Below are 18,012 nucleotides of genomic sequence, written 5' to 3' on the forward strand. Positions count from 1 at the left end.
TTTTCAAAAGTTCTACTGTGATTTTTCATAGGATAGGATCCTTGTCTTACTTAGTACTTGGAGACACTCAGCAGATGTTGCTGAATAATGCCCAACTCCCAGGCTCATCCTCAGGGGTCTTGTTCAAATGCTTGTCTAAGCCCTCCCCTGACCTGCTTCTAAACCTCAAGAGCAGAAAGTGGAACTCATCAGACTCTTCATGATACTTTTGCTGAATGAGTTTGCCTCTCTTATTTTATTTCCCCATTTATTATGGATTTCCTTGCCATCTCCCCTGCCAGTCCCAACAAGCAGCTATATGATGTATGTTCTATAACTTACATAAATGTTACTGCTTTAAGATCTGTCCTTCTGTGTCATGGACATCTAGGGGTAATAATTTTCTAAAGGCCACAGGCTATTGCACAGGGTATACCTTCCTTGGTTTACCCATCCAACCTACTACTGTGGGACTGCTTTAAACTTTCTCTTTATGATCCCCAGTATCAGGAAGGAACTGATATTTAATGAGAACTTGTTGGGTATTAGAAAATACCAGAAGCCAAGAGGGCTGAGTTTGAAAAACAGCAACCCCCTCAATAGCAAGAGGAGACGTATTTAATCAGGGTCCTCGTATGCATACAAAATGCAGCAATGGATACCCAAGGAGGCATCCTCTGGGCACAGTCAGGGAAGACAGCAGCTATCTGAAAAATATGTCAGATATGTTGGAGGTGGGATTACAATTCTCCCATTCTGGTTAGCTCTGCCCCAGAGGTTCCCATGAAAGAACTGTGCATTGGGATCCTACATGTGGGGATTCTAGGATTCTACAAGGTGATCAGATCACATCAGAAGAGAGAAGAAGCGTTCTGCATATTCATCAAGTGGTGAATCTCCAACAGGTGGGTGGGCCCTGCCTGACTGGGGGAAGAAGGTGGTGGTGGTCAGGCGGATGGTACTCTCCTGCTGTCAGATGTGTACTGCAGCTGAACAGGGTGACTCGCTGGCCAGGCACCACCCCACAAGTACTGTCAGCTAAAGTTTAAAGAACTGGTCATTCAATTGGCCAAAGAAACAAAACAACAACAACAACAACAACAACACACACATACACACACACACAACTTTACAAAATAGGAAAATGCTCTATCAAAGCAAGAAGGAGACGGACACTCCTCACAGTTGTGCGTGTTTATGTGTAACTGCAGAGTCACAAAGATACTGTACTGATTTGAATGGTGTCCTTCTAAAACTTGTGTCCATTCAGAGCCCGTGGATGTGACATTATTTAGAAAAAGGGTCTTTGCAGATGGAATCAAATGAAGATGAGGTCCTACTGGATGAGTTCTAAATCCAATGTGACTGGTGTCCTTAAGTAAGAGGGCAATTTGGACAAACAGACCCAGAGATGCACAGAGAAGGCTGTGTGACAACACAGGCAGAGGCTGGAGTCAGGTAGCTGTGAGACAGGGATGCCAAGGGCTGTCAGTGAGCACCAGAGCTCAGGACGCCCAGGACGACCTCCCACCAGGGAACCAACCCTGCCAACACCTGAATTCCAGAGCCCTGGTCACCAGGACTATGAGAAAATGAATTTCTGTTGTTTTAAGCCACCCACTTTGTGGTATTTTGCTATGACAGCCCTAGGAAATGAAACCAGATCCCTGTTATCTAATTTACGTGTGCTGCGGAGTTGTAATATTTGGTGGTTGTGGACTGATGGGTGTTGAATTTGGCTTGCAACTGAGTAAAACACCAATATTTGAAGCCAGAATTTTAAAATTAAATAGATCTATTCCAAATAGAAAACAAAACAAAGCAAAATAAAAAAACCCAAAACCCCAGGGCCTAATCCAAATCCTTAGCACCAAGCCTGTGGTTAATTTGGGATGACATTTGGGAATAAGCAGAAGGATTGATTTTCAACATCATGGGACAGCTAGTATTTTACATTTTATTTCTCTATGAACCAAAATATTTCTCTCTAATTTTACACACACACACACACACACACACAAATATACACAAATGGCTCCCACGTTTTACTCTAACTACATGCTTTAATTTTAAAGAATACATAAATATACAATCATACTGAATTCCATTTCTGTTCCAGGCACCCAAAAGCTACTCAATGCTGGGGATTTGGGGATTTATTTTTAATTACAAAAATTGGTGACTAAAAGTGGAGGTTTGAAGCATCAGTGTAAGTCCAAGAAAAAAGGCAAAATCATGAAGAAAATTCCAAACAACCTATCCAGAGTTGTAACCAACTGTCCCAGTCACTGAGGATCTCCAGATGATGGTACTAATTCATGCCAGACTAGCGAATTGGTCATGGAAGTGGCAATCTATCTAAGATACATGGGATGTCCTTAGATGCTAGCTTATTATGAGAGTTAGTTGAAGAGATAAAAATGAACACAAACTTGGGTGATTTTTTGAGTATGAGAACTCCAAGCAATAACTGAATATCAATTTTAATGTCCATTTGGAGCATATGTACAGAAAGAAATTCCTATTTAATTATTCTGTCAGGTTATGATTTTTGCACATGATCCTCCTCCAAGACTGAACACTTATGTCTCTGGAGTTACAGGGTTACATATCCAAGGATAACAGTTCATCCACCAAGTTTGAATGGGTAAAGAACATTTCTGCAACGATAGTAGTTTAAAACATTATTTTAGATTGAACCACATGGATGCAAACTAAAATGCAAAATCACATTTGGAAGATAATACACAAGATTTCAAGCAATTGTTGAATTGATGGTAGAAGAACCTTGGATTAACTCCTTATTTCCAGGTAAAGATTAACTTTCTGACAACTTTCACAGTGTGTGGCAAGTAGGAGAAAATCAATTTATGTTAAAAATCATCTCTTATACTTTCTACAATATTTATAATATATGCAGTAATTTAATTTAATCTGAGAATTTTAAAGTGCTACCAGGGCATTACTTCTTAAAGGAACTTTTCAAATTAGGTAGTAGGAAGGAAAGAATAAATAGAAGCAGAAATATATGAAATAGAAAATAAATAATACAACTAAAAGTTGACAAAAATCTAACAAGAAAAAAGCAAGAACACAAAAATTAATATCAATGGAAAGGGAGCTATCAAAATAACCCTATAGATGCTAAAAACATATTAAGGTATATTACAATTGTTTGCCAACATATTGCTTATTGCTTACATAACATGGTCCATATTAGAGAAGGATCTATGTGCTACCAAGAAGAAAGTGTATTCAGTCATTGATGGATGAAATATTCTATATATGTCTATTAAGTCTAAATTATCAAATGTGTGTTTTATTTCTATAGCTTCCTTATTTAGTGTTTTCTTGGAGGATCTATCCAGTATTATTGTGTTGTGGTCTATTTGATTCTTGAACTTGAGAAGGGTTTGTTTGATGTATGTAGATGTTCCATTGTTTGGGGCATAAATATTTACAATTGCTATGTCTTGTTGACATATCATTCTCTTAAGCAGCCTGGAATGTCCTTCTTTGTCCTTTCTGATGAACTCTGGCTTGAAGTCTGCTTTATCTGATATAAGGATAGAAACCCCTGCTTTGAAACATTACACTGCATAGAGTTTTCTAGGAAAACCCAGTCTTAATCCATTAGTGCAGCTATGACAAAAAAATCTGAGACTGGGTAGTTTGTAAAGAAAAGAAATCTTTGTATCTATCTATCTATCTGCAGTCCTGGAGGCTGAAAAGTGTGTGTATGTGTGTGTGTGTGTGTGTGTGTGTGTGTATGTATATATATATATAAAATAAAGTCATGGGCATATCTGGTGTCTGGTGAGGGCCTGATCTCTGCTTCTAAGGTGGCACTTTGAACATTGTATCCTCTAGAAGGGATAAACTTTGTCTTCGAATAGCTGAAGGAGTGTCAGGACAATAAAGGACTAGCTAGTGCCCTAATCCCTGTAAGAAGGGCATTAATGCTTTCATGAAGGAAGAGTTGCATGGCTTAATTACCACCTCTAGGCCCCATCTCTTGATACTGTTGCCTTGGGGATGAAGTCTCAACGTAAATTAGGGAGGGAACACAGTATTCTAACCATACAAATCTCCTTTTCTTATAAATATAACTAGAGGTGTGTTAAAGTCACCCATAATTATTGTGTTGTAGTCTATTTGTCTCTTGAACTTGAGGAGAGTTTGTTTTATGAACATAGCAGTGCCATTGTTTGGGGCATATATATTGATGATTATTATGTCTTGTTGGTGAATAGTTCCCTTTAACAGTAGATAGTGTCCCTCTTTATCCCTATTGATTAACTTAGGCTTGAAGCCAATTTTATTTGATATGACTATGGCCACCCCTGCTTGCTTCCGAGGTCCATGTGAGCAGAATACAACAGACACTAGTATTGCTGTATGTATATATGTGGCTGTATAACCAATATAATCCTGAATCTGTACACGTGGAAAAATGAGAATTCATACCCTATTTGAATCAAATGTATGATATGTCAAGATCATTGTATTGTCTTGAGCAACTAATAATAAATAAATAAATAAAACTAGATGTGAATAAGACTGCCAAAAAAAAAAAAAGATTAACTTTCTGAGGCTATGGACTTATTGGAAAAGTGTAAGTAGCACTCAGGATCTAGACTTTTTTATTTTATTATAAATTATTTTTATTATAAATATTTTATTATAAATTATTTCCCATGCCTAGCACAGAACCTCCTTTAAGCAGGGCATCACCATGGCAACTGGGCAATCTTGACCTGTACCTTTCCATAGGAAGTTCCCATCACAGGTGCAGCTCCTGCTGTAGGCCAGAGACCATGATTCAAATCACAGCTCCTGGCACTTCTCTGGGAGGAAAATCTTATTCTTTCTTCTGGAAGTAATCACTCAAAGACTCCAAGAACATAGATTTTTTTTACTTCTCTACTTTAATTGCATTTTCCAAATTGGGTTAAGGAACACAAGGTGAAGCTTGAAATATTCTTTACTCTACCTGAGGACTGCAGCTGCCATTGGGGTATGAAGCACCAAGAGATAGAGGGGTCCAGTTACAGTGGCCTAGATCTAGAGCCATGGTTTTCAAAGTGAGATCCTTAGACCAACAGTTTTGGCATCATCTGAGAACTTGTTAAAAAGAAAAATTCTCAGGCTCCACTTTGGACCTTCTTAATCCTCTTGGAGTTGCTATAACAAAATACTTGATGTTGAGTGATAAATAAAGAAAAGAGAATTATTTGGCTCATGATTCTGTGGCTGAAAAGTCCTAACAGCACAGCACTGGTATCTGGCAAGGGCCTCTGGTTACATTACAACATGGTGGAGAAGTGGAAGGGAGAGTGCACAGGTGTGTGAGAGAGACCAATGGGAGGTACCAGACTTACTTTATAACAATCCACTCTCACATCTCATGGTAACCAGTCTAGTCCCATGAGAGTGAGAATTTACTTCTGCAAGAAAATTATTCTTTCACCCCCCCCCCTTTTTTTTCTTACCAAGGATTGAACTCAGGGGTGCTTAACCACTGAACCACATCCCTAGCCCTTTTTACTTTTTATTTTGAGACAGGGTCTCCCTAAATTGCTGAGAATGGCCTCAAACTTGCAATCTTCCTGCCTTAGTCTCCTGTAATCCCTCAGTCACTTGGATTACAGGTGGGGCCCCACACTTGTCTTATTCTTTTCTCTAAAGGCCCCAATACCTCTCAACACTGTTACACTGGGGACCAAGCCTCAACATGCAAACCATGGTACCTCCTGGACCAGAACCTCTGGAAGTGGGTAAGGCAATCTGTTGGTAATTCTGCTGCAAACCAAGTTGAATAACCACTGCTCAGGAGACTTGGACAATCTGAGATGTGGACAACTGCAAGAATTAGTGACATGATACCTAATCTACATTCTGTGAATACCAGGTACACACCATGCACATTTACATAAGCATATTCTTACTTAAATAGCCTAACACTTACTTCTACACGATACATGGAATATGAGCATGAGAAGGATATATGTAAATGAAAATCCCAAGGCAAAACTTAAGCATCCTTATTCTATATTTTATCTTGTTTATTCTGTTTGTAAATTTTATTATAAATTATGTGCAATAGACATCTCTGAAACTTGCCCATTTGAGATCTTAATCCATCCTGAAACCTACTCAATGGTCATTCAACAAATAGGTATTTAGTGCCTACTCTATTCTAGGCTCTGTCCTGGGAGCTGGGGATAAAACATGGAACAAACCACACACTGAATGTCTCCCAAATATTTTTGGCTGCATGGAGCTTATATTTCTCTTACTTGCAGAAGTAAATGTGTTTATGTAAATTATCTTATTTACTTTTCACAATCCTGTGGGACAGAGTTTTGTAGATGAGAAGACTTAAATTCAGAAAGGTTAAGTACTTTGCCAACAGTCACACAGCAAGCAAGTATCAGAGCCATGATTGACCTCTGGCCTGCTGACTTTTTCTATGCCCACTCTTCTATTTTACACTGGAACGAGGAAATATGGTGGGTGTGTAAGAAAATGAGGTACACAGCAGCTACTCATAGTTTTAGAAATATTTTAAAGCAGACATTCAGTGTATCTACAAATACTCTAATTGGTTAGGGCCCCTAAAATATTAATACTTTTGTTCTGATATAATATATCCAGTCACTTCCTATTTATTATTTAAGGTGGCTCAAATTATGTCTTTACAGCTTGGCAGAAGTTATAAATGAATTTACTTGGGGTTAAGGTGGTATGAGAAATAATATCTAAATTCTACTTTGATCTCCAAAGTGGTGGCAAAGTTTATAGTAATGGACTGATTCTTCTTTGATGATGCCCTGGTTGTCATGGTGATAGGAGAAGACTGCAATAGCACAACAAAGCCTCACTTTAGTCTTTACAAAAAAAAAAGACATAGTTCCATGCTAGATGGGAGACACTCCATCATGGCATCAATGACAGTGTAAGCCAGACTGTGTCTCCTTTACAGAACCCAAGAGCAATGGCCATGGAGTGGAGCAACATGGGAGAGGCGGAGGGCTGTTTGGGTTCAGTGACCTCAATATAGCAACTGCTAGAGCCCTAGGGAGGACACTAGGAGCTCCTGAGGAGAGCAATAAGAGAGACTTGGGCAGCTCATGAGGGCAGCTCCCAAGGGCCAGAGTGTGGCCACTGCACAGCCCTGGAATAGGGAAAACTTAATGCTTGGCAAAGAACTGGGTGAGCTGTCCTTCCCTGTGAGAGGTTTCACGGATGGGATCTTGGATGAAGACTTTTCCAGGCATTGTTTGCTATAGTTGCTTCACCCTTTTTGGCTAAATTTCCCAGGTTGCCTTGGCTCAAGAAATCTGGGTTCCCTTGTTATTCATCATAGGGTTAAACAAGGATCATAGCATTATGCTGGTTCAAAAAGCGATGCAACTTTTAAAGATATGAACTTGAGATGTTTTAAAATTCATGAGTCTCATCTCCCTGAGTTACTCTCTTGGGTTACCACTTTGCAGTTAAACCCTTCCCCTACTTTTCTTCCCTGGCAGCCTCTTTTCTCCAAACCTCTTTGCCTTTTCCAGAATGTCACAACAAAGTGATGCCTGTGTTCTTTCACTTAGCATAATGCATTTGAGATTAATCCACACTTATTTTTTTATTGTTGAATAGTATTCCATTGTAAGGATGTGCCACACTTCATTCAGCTGAGGAATAGTGGGTTGTTTCTAGCTTTTGGTGCAACATAATAAAGCTGCTTTGAACATTCATAGATTTTTATGTGAATGTAGTTTTTGTTTCTCTAGGATAAATACCAAGGAGTGGGGTTGCTGGGTAATATGAAAAGCATACATGCAACTTTATTACAATGCAATCCCCATCAAAATACTAAAGACATTCTTCATAGGACTAGAAAAGAATTCTAAAATTCATATAGGAGCACAAAAGATACTGAAGAGCAGATCGGGCTTGACCAAAAAGAACAAAGCTGGAGGTACCATAGCACCTGATTTCAAGATACAAAACAGAGCATAGACAGCACAGAAAGAGACATAGGCTAGACAACTGAACAGAGAATCCAGAAATAACATATGCATCTATATCCAACTGATTATCAACAAAGGCACCAAAAATATGCAATGGAGAAAGGAGAGTTTCTTCAATCATGATGCAGGGAAAAGTGGATATGCACATGTAGAAGACTGAAGCTTGATCCCTCTCTCTCACCTTGTATAAAAATCAACCCAAATGGATCAAAGACCTGCATGTAACAGCTGAAACTCTGAAGCTACTAGAAAACACAGGGGAAACACTTCAAGACGTTGGTATAGGCAATGATATTCTGGATAGGACACCCAAGCACAGGGAACAAAAGCACAAATTAACAAGTGGGGTTACACCAAACTCAAAAGTTTTTGCATCAGAGTGAGGAGAAAATCTACAGAATAGGAGAAAATCTTTGCTAGTCAGATGTGACAGAGGGTTAATATCCCAAAACTGATCAAAAAACTTAACAACAACAAAACCCATACAAATATTCTAATTAAAATGGGAAAATGATCTGATAGATACTTCTCAAAAGAAGGAATACAAATGGCCTATGAATACATGAAGAAAATGCTCAATACCACTTGGTATCAAGGAAATGCAAGTCAATGTTATAATGAGACATCATCTTACCCCAGTTAGAATGGCCATTATAAAAACAAATTAACACATGCTGGTGAAATTGTCAAGAAAAAGGAACTATTATATACTGTTGTTGCAATATAAATTAGTATAGCCACTATGGAGAACAGTAGGAGGTTCCTAAAAAAACCGACAATGGAACTACCACATGATCTAGCTAGCCCACTTCTGTGTATATATCCAAAAGGAATGAAGCCAGAATACAAAGCAGACACTTGCATATTCATGTTCATTGTATCCTGTTCACAATAGCTAAGATATGGGGTCACTTAGGTGCCCAACAACAGATTAATGGATAAAGGAAATTTGGTGTGTATGTGCGTGCGCATATACACACACAGGAGTATTGGTCATGCATAAAGAAGAATGAAATTCTAACACTTGCAGAAAAATGGATGGAACCGGAGGACATTATGTTAAGAGAAACAAGCCAGACGGGTACAGCATGTTTTCTTTCATAGTGAAGCTAAAGACGTTAACCTGAATGTAGAATAGTGACTGGTAGAAGTTAGGAAGGGTGTGTGTTGGGGGAGGGTGGGTAAAAAGTGGTTGGATCTGATCAGTGCAAGTTGTATGCACGTATGGAAATATCATACTGAACCCCATTAATGTGTATAATTAATATGTGTTAATAAAAAATAAGAAACTGCCAAATTCTTCCAAAGTGGCTGCCTCGGCTGCATCAGTTTTCATTTCTGTCATCAGAGTGTGAGAATTTCCATCTTCACCAGCACCTGATACTGTCAGATATTATACAGTGTTGCTTTTATTTTTTTTGCTTTTGATCATTTTAATAGTTGTACTGCTCAATCTCATCATGGTTTTAGTTTGCATTTCCTTAATAACTAACGATGTTGACAATCTTTTCCCATGCTTATGTGCTCTCTGCAGAGTTCTTTGGTGAAGTGCCTTTTACAACCTTTCCCCCAAGCTTTAAATGTATTGTTTTCTTACTGTTGAACTTTAAAATTTCTTTACATATCCTGTATATAGAACATTTACAGAGGCAAACATTTTTAATTTTGATGAAGTCTGATTTATCAAAACCTTCTTTTTATGGATCTAGTTTTGGGTGTCACATCTAAGAAATCTTCACTTAATTTGAGTTTAACTTGTTTTCTTTATAGTTTTACAAGTAGTTTTGACATGTTGTTCTATGATTTATTTTAATTTCATTTCTGTGAAGGTGGGAGTTAAAGATTGAGATTCACATTTTTGCATATAGATATTCAATTGTTAAAGTGCCATTTGTTTAAAAGATGACCTTCACTCCTTCTCCACTGAATTATCCACTTAACTTAGTAAAAACTCAATTGTCCATATCTGTGCAGATCTATTTCTAGACTCTATTTTGTTCCAGTGATTTGTGTCTGTTCTTAGACCAATACACACTCTCTTGATTACTGGAGCTTTACAACAGTCTTCAGATCAAGAAGTATGAGTCCCCAAATTCGTTCTTATTTTTCTAAATTATTGACTATTCCAATTTTGTTAACTTTCTAACATATTTTAGAATCAATTAGTTGTTATTTTTAAAAAATCCTGTGGGGATTTTGATTTGGATTGAATTAAACATATTATCACTTTTGGGGGAAAACTGACATATTACCAACACTAAGAACAACATACAGGAGCTTGGAAGATGGTGGCGAATGGAGTGCATCACCCCCATGTACTGCATCACTGCGCGGGTGAATAATGAGTTAGAATGGCCAAAAGCTATCTTGTTAGGAATTTCCAGCAAAATTGGGGTGCACCGAAACCTAGAGGAAAAATTTCCATCACCCGAGGATCAGTTACTGGGGCTCAACAACGAGTGAACTGTCCGCCCGGAGATTCAAGCTGCTTGTTCGGTGTCCTGCCCCGCTGCTAGAGACTGCGGCACGCTGGGAAACGGCGTGCTAGCAATGTAGAGAAACAGTGCTGCAGATTCTGTGGGCTCCTGCCAGCTGTGCCCTCACTGTGCTCTGGGCTGAGTTCTGGGTTTGAGACGGGGGAAGGAAGTGGTCCAGTTCTGTCCTCCACACTGGACAGCCGACAGAGGAAGCCAGCGGCCACCATCTTGGAGAGCTGATGTCACCATCGCCAGTTTTCGACAGATTGCAGCTCATTCAGCGATAGAACAGGTGTGTGTCATTTAGACCATCTCCCATACAGCAGAGAAATCGCGTAAAATCTCTCCCTGGCTTTCCGGGGGCGTGATTAACAGAGTGAGCGTGAATAGAGGCATGGGGAAAGGTAAAGGCACCTGACCTCCAACTCCCCCCTCCCACCAGCTGCGAAAACGAAACCTGTCTCGCCAGCTCTCGGAGGAGGGGCTAGCGGAGGAAATCAAAACAATAAGGTGCCGGTTCCCAAAAGCCTCGCAGGCCCAGAGTGTAGCTTGAACTGCCGAGAGGTATCACACTGGGAAAGGCCTGGCTGGCAGGAGAAGCCAGGGGACTAGAGACCAGGAATAAACCTAAGCTAACAGGTTTTGAGAGACACCAGGCGGGGGAGGAGGGGGGGAGGAGGGAGGAGGGAGTGGCCTCACACGGATTGTGTGAGCTGAGTTCTGGGTTTGAGATGGGGGAAGGAAGCGGTCTAGTTCTGTCCCCCACACCGGACAGTCCACCAAGGAAGCCAGCGGCCACCATCTTGGAGAGCTGATGTCACCATCGCCAGTTTCCGACAGATCACAGCAATAGAATAGGTGTGTGTTATCCAGCCCATCTCCCATACAGTGGGGAATTCGCATAAAATCTCTCCCCGGCTTTCCAGGGGAGGGATTATCAGAGTGAGCGAGAATAGAGGCGTGGGGAAAGGTAAAGGCACCTGACCTCCAACTCCCCCTCCCATCAGTGGTGAAAATGAAACCTGTCTTGCCAGCTCTGGGGGAGTGGCAAGCGGAAGGAATCAAACAAAAAGGTGCCGGTTGCCAATAGCCTCGCTCCGCACCCAGCAAACTGCAGGCCCAGAGTATAGTTTGAACCGCCGAGAGGCATCACACTGGGGAAGGCCTGGCTAGCAGGAGAAGCCAGGGGACTAGAGGCCAGGAATAAACCTAAGCTAACAGGTTTTGAGAGACACACGGGGGGGGGGGGGGGGGGGGGGAGCGGCCTCACACGGATTGTATCCTACAGCGAGAGGGCAAAATCTTGGCCCGGAAGGCACAGCACCACCTACTGGAAGTGAAGAAAATAGAAGCCTAACAGTGCCTTTTTTTTTTCTTGTTTCACTTTTTTAATTCTTTAATTTTTTAATTAAATTTTTTTCTTTTAATTATTTTTTTTCAATTATAATTTTTTTCAATTGTAATTTTTATTTTACTGCATTTTATTATTATTATTATTTTTTATCATTTCTTTTCATTTCTATTCTTTTCTCTTTCTTTCTTCTCTCCCTCTCTCTTTCTTGGTTTGCGTCCTTACCTTTTCCCCATCTTTCTTCTTAAGCATGAACACCCAGATTACGTACAACTTACTAAATGCAAATAGATGAATACTACGAATAGGTCTATAGTCCGCCTAAGCCCTTAACTACCCCCAAGTACTCCTGTCTATTCTCTTGTTAATATCCGCCTGCATTTGAGCAACCACCCAAAGAAGCTAACATATACTAACCTCCATACCATCAAATCGCCCGACCTTAACATAAAATCCTAAGTCCAAACCTCAATTCTCTATATGCCATCAAGGGCTGGGGATGTGGCTCAAGCGGTAGCGTGCTCGCCTGGCATGCACCAGGCGCTGGGTTTGATACTCAGCACCACATAAAAATAAAATAAAGATGTTGTGTCCACTGAAAAACTGAAAAATAAATATTTAAAAAAATTCTATATGCCATCAAAATCTGAAGGCCTTTAATGAAACTAATGAATTTACCTTAAATCATAATTAAATCCAACATCTCTAAACATTGTCTCCTAACACAAAGGAGTGATAGTGGAACTATAAAAACCAAAACAAATTTAAAGGAGAAAACAGAAACACAGCAGTCAAACAGAGTTGGAAAGTAACTTGAGCACCATGAAAAAACAAGGGAAAAAAGGATTACAAACAATGCAGGACAACTTAAATACACAGGAGAACCTAGAGGCATCAGAAAAATGGACAGAGAAAGAACTCAAGGCATACCTAACTCAGATGGAATGGAATCTTAGAGAAGACATTAGACAGCAAGTCCAAACTATGAAAGTATATTTTGAAAAAGAATTAAATAAACAAATTCAAATGGCAAAGAATGAGCTCTACCAAGAGATAGAGATTTAAAAAAAAATCAAACAGTAATCCTAGAAATGCAGGAAACCATAAACCAAATTAAAAACTCAAACGAGAATATTACAAATAGACTAGATCAAGTAGAAGTCAGAACATCAGATAGTGAAGACAAAGTTTATCAACTTGAAAAGAATATAGTCAACACAGAAAGGATGCTTAAAATTCATGAGCAATCTATCCAAGAGATATGGGATGTCATAAAAAAACCCAAACTTGAGAGTCATTGGGATAGAAGAAGGTATAGAGGTTCAAACCAAAGGAATGGACAATCTATTGAATGAAATAATCCTAGAAAACTTCCCAGATAGGAAAGATGGAATGGATTGCCAAATCCTGGAAGCCTATAGGACCCCAAACATTCGAAACCGTAATAGACCAACTCCAAGACACATAATTATGAAGATATCCAACATACAGAACAAGGAGAGAATATTAAAAGCTACGAGAGAAAGGAGGCAGATTACATTCAGGGGTAAACCAATTAGGTTAACGGCTGATTTTTCATCACAGACGTTGAAAGCGAGAAGATCCTGGAACACGTATTTCAAACGCTGAAAAATAATGGATTCCAACCAAGAATACTGTATCCAGCAAAATTAAGCTTCAGATTTGACAATGAAATTAAAATATTTCACGATAAACAAAAGTTAAAAGAATTTGCAGCCAGAAAACCAGCACTGCAAGGCATTTTGAGCAAAATACTACAAGAAGAGGAATTGAAAAACAGCACCCAAAACTAAGAGTGGGAGGTAACTCAGGAAAGGGAAGGGAAAAAAAATAACCAAAAAGGAAAAAATAGCCATATTAAAATAAATAAATAAATAAGCATGACGGGAAATACAAACCATATATCACTAGTAACCTTAAACGTTAATGGCTTAAATTCACCAATCAAGAGACATAGGCTAGTAACCTGGATTAAAAAAACAAATCCAACAATATGCTGCCTTCAGGAGACTCATATGATAGGAAAAGACATACACAGGCTGAAGGTGAAAGGTTGGGAAAGATCATACCACTCACATAGTTCTTGGAAGCAAGCAGGAGTGGCCATACTCATATCAAATAAAATCAACTTCAAACCTAAGTTAATCAAAAGGGATAGAGAAGGACACTATATACTGTTAAAAGGAACCATCCACCAACAAGTCATAACAATTATCAATATGTATGCACCAAACAATGGTGCTGCAACGTTCATAAAACAAACTCTCCTCAAGTTCAAGAGTCAAATAGACCACAACACAATAATTATGGGTGACTTCAACACACCGCTCTCTCCATTGGACAGATCCTCCAGACAAAAGCTGAATAAAGAAACTATAGAACTCAATAACACAATCAATAACCTAGACTTAACTGACATATATAGAATATATCAACCATGATCAAGTGCATACACGTTCTTCTCAGTAGCACATGGATCCTTTTCAAAGATAGACCATATATTATGCCATAGGGCAATTCTTAGTAAATATAAAGGTGTGGAGATAATACCATGCATCTTATCTGATCATAATGGAATGAAACTGGAAATCAATGATAAAAGAAGGAAGGAAAAATCCTGCATCACCTGGAAAATGAACAATATGTTACTAAATGATCAATGGGTTACAGAAGACATAAAGGAGGAAATCAAAAAATTCTTGGAGATAAATGAAAATACAGACACAACATATTGGAATCTATGGGACACAATGAAAGCAGTTTTAAGAGGGAAATTCATTTCCTGGAGTTCATTCCTCAAAAAAAAAAAAAAAACGAAAAAAACCAACAAATAAATGAGCTCACACTTCATCTCAAAACCCTAGAAAAGGAAGAGCAAAACAACAGCAAATGTAGTAGAAGTCAAGAAATGATTAAAATCAGAGCAGAAATCAACGAAACTGAAAAAAAAAAACCATTGAAAAAATTGATAAAACTAAAAGTTGGTTCTTTGAAAAAATAAATAAGATCGACAGACCCTTAGCCATGCTAAGGAAGAGAAGAAGAGAGAGAGCTCAAATTACTAACATACGGGATGAAAAAGGCAATATCACAATGGACACTACAGAAATACAGAAGATAATTAGAAATTATTTTGAAACCCTATATTCCAATAAAATAGAAGATAGCGAAGATATCGATAAATTTCTTAAGTCATATGATTTGCCCAGTTTGACTCAGGAAGATACACACAATTTAAACAGACCAATAACAAAGGAGGAAATAGAAGAAGCCATCAAAAGACTACCAACCAAGAAAAGCCCTGGACCGGATGGATATACAGCAGAGTTTTACAAAACCTTCAAAGAAGAATTAATACCAATACTTTTCAAGTTATTTCAAGAAATAGAAAAAGAAGGAGCTCTTCCAAATTCATTCTATGAGGCCAACATCACCCTGATCCCGAAACCAGACAAAGACACTTCAAAGAAAGAAAACTACAGACCAATATCTCTAATGAACATAGATGCAAAAATCCTCAATAAAATCCTGGCGAATCGAATACAAAAGCATATCAAAAAAATTGTGCACCATGATCAAGTAGGATTCATCCCTGGGATGCAAGGCTGGTTCAATATACGGAAATCAATAAATGTTATTCACTACATTAATAGACTTAACCATAAGAACCACATGATCATTTCGATAGATGCAGAAAAAGCATTCGACAAAGTACAGCATCCCTTTATGTTCAAAACACTAGAAAAACTAGGGATAACAGTAACTTACCTCAACATTGTAAAAGCTATATATGCTAAGCCTCAGGCTAGCATCATTCTGAATGGAGAAAAACTGAAGGCATTCCCTCTAAAATCTGGAACAAGACAGGGATGCCCTCTCTCACCACTTCTTTCAATTTAGTCCTCGAAATACTAGCCAGAGCAATTAGACAGACAAAAGAAATTAAAGGCATAAAAATAGGAAAAGAAGAAATTAAATTATCACTATTTGCACATGATATGATACTATATCTAACAGACCCAAAAGGGTCTACAAAGAAACTATTAGAGCTAATAAATGAATTCAGCAAAGTGGCAGGATATAAAATCAACACGCATAAATCAAAGGCATTCCTGTATATCAGTGACAAGTCTTCTGAAATGGAAATGAGGACAACCACCCCATTCACAATATCCTCAAAAAAAAAAAAATACTTGGGAATCAACCTAACAAAAAAAGTGAAAGATTTATATAATGAAAACTACAGAACCCTAAAGAGAGAAATAGAAGAAGACCTTAGAGGATGGAAAAATATACCCTGTTCATGGATAGGAAGAACTAACATCATCAAAATGGCGATATTACCCAAAGTTCTCTACAGGTTTAATGCAATGCCAATCAAAATCCCAACGGCATTTCCTGTAGAAATAGAAAAAGCAATCATGAAATTCATATGGAAAAACAAAAGACCCAGAATAGCAAAAGCATTTCTAAGCAGGAATTGTGAATCAGGCGGTATAGCGATACCAGATTTCAAACTATATTACAGAGCAATAGTAACAAAAACAGCATGGTACTGGTACCAAAACAGGCGGGTGGACCAATGGTACAGAATAGAGGACACAGAGACCAATCCACAAAACTACAACTTTCTTATATTTGATAAAGGGGCTAAAAGCATGCAATGGAGGAAGGATAGCATCTTCAACAAATGGTGCTGGGAAAACTGGAAATCCATATGCAACAAAATGAAACTGAATCCCCTCCTCGAGCCATGCACAAAAGTTTACTCAAAATGGATCAAAGAGCTTGATATCAAATCAGAGACTCTGCGCCTGATAAAAGAAAAAGTTGGCTCCAATCTACATATTGTGGGGTAGGGCTCCAAATTCCTTAATAGGACACCCATAGCACAAGAGTTAATAACTAGAATCAACAAATGGGACTTACTCAAACTAAAAAGTTTTTTCTCAGCAAGAGAAACAATAAGAGAGGTAAATAGGGAGCCTACATCCTGGGAACAAATTTTTACTCCTCACACTTCAGATAGAGCCCTAATATCCAGAGTATACAAAGAACTCAAAAAATTAAACAATAAGATAACAAATAACCCAATCAACAAATGGGCCAAAGACCTGAACAGACACTTCTCAGAGGAGGACATACAATCAATCAACAAGTACATAAAAAAATGCTCACCATCTCTAGCAGTCAGAGAAATGCAAATCAAAACCACCCTAAGATACCATCACATTACAATAAGATTAGCAGCCATTATGAAGTCACACAACAACAAGTGCTGGCGAGGATGTGGGGAAAAGGTTACTCTTGTACATTGCTGGTGGGACTGCAAATTGGTGCAGCCAATTTGGAAAGCAGTATGGAGATTCCTGGGAAAGCTGGGAATGGAACCACCATTTGACCCAGCTATTGCCCTTCTTGGACTATTCCCTGAAGACCTTAAAAGAGCGTATTACTGGGATACTGCCACATCGATGTTCATAGCAGCACAATTCACAATAGCTAGACTGTGGAACCAACCCAGATGCCCTTCAATAGATGAATGGATAAAAATAATGTGGCATTTATACACAATGGAGTATTACGCAGCACTAAAAATTGACAAAATCATGGAATTTGCAGGGAAATGGATGGAATTAGAGCAGATTATGCTAAGTGAAGCTAGCCAGTCCCTAAAGAACAAATGCCAAATGTCTTCTTTGATATAATGAGAGCAACTAAGAACAGAGTAGGGAGGAAGAGCAGGAGGAAAAGATTAACATTGAACAGAGACATGAGGTGGGAGGGAAAGGGAGAGAACAGGGAAATTGCATGGAAATGGAAGGAGACCCTCATTGTTATACAAAATTACATATAAGAGGTTGTGAGGGGAAAGGGGAAAAAAAGCAAGGGAGAGAATTAAATTACAGCAGATGGGATAGAGAGAGAAGATGGGAGGGGAGGGGAGGGGGGATAGTAGAGGATAGGAAAGGCAGCAGAATACAACAGTTACTAATATGGCATTATGTAAAAATGTGGATGTGTAACCGATGTGATTCTGCAATCTGTATACGGGGTCAAAATGGGAGTTCATAACCCACTTGAATCTAAAGTATGAAATATGATATGTCAAGAGCTATGTAATGTTTTGAACAACCAATAAAAAACAAAAAGAGAA

The 18,012-nt window shown here is 38.7% G+C and overlaps 1 protein-coding gene across 2 annotated transcripts in view; it reads right to left on the reverse strand.

The window, feature by feature from the left end:
* The window catches only part of Thsd4 (thrombospondin type 1 domain containing 4), a 628,562-nt gene that overhangs the window by 60,359 nt on the left and 550,191 nt on the right, over nt 1–18,012 (reverse strand). The gene's annotated exons all lie outside the window — the stretch shown is intronic.

Source organism: Marmota monax, unplaced genomic scaffold, assembly GCF_021218885.2.
Source record: "Marmota monax isolate L192 unplaced genomic scaffold, Marmota_monax_Labrador192_F-V1.1 WCK01_AAM20220418_F8-fsc00078, whole genome shotgun sequence".
In the NCBI taxonomy this organism is placed as follows: Eukaryota; Metazoa; Chordata; class Mammalia; order Rodentia; family Sciuridae; genus Marmota; species Marmota monax.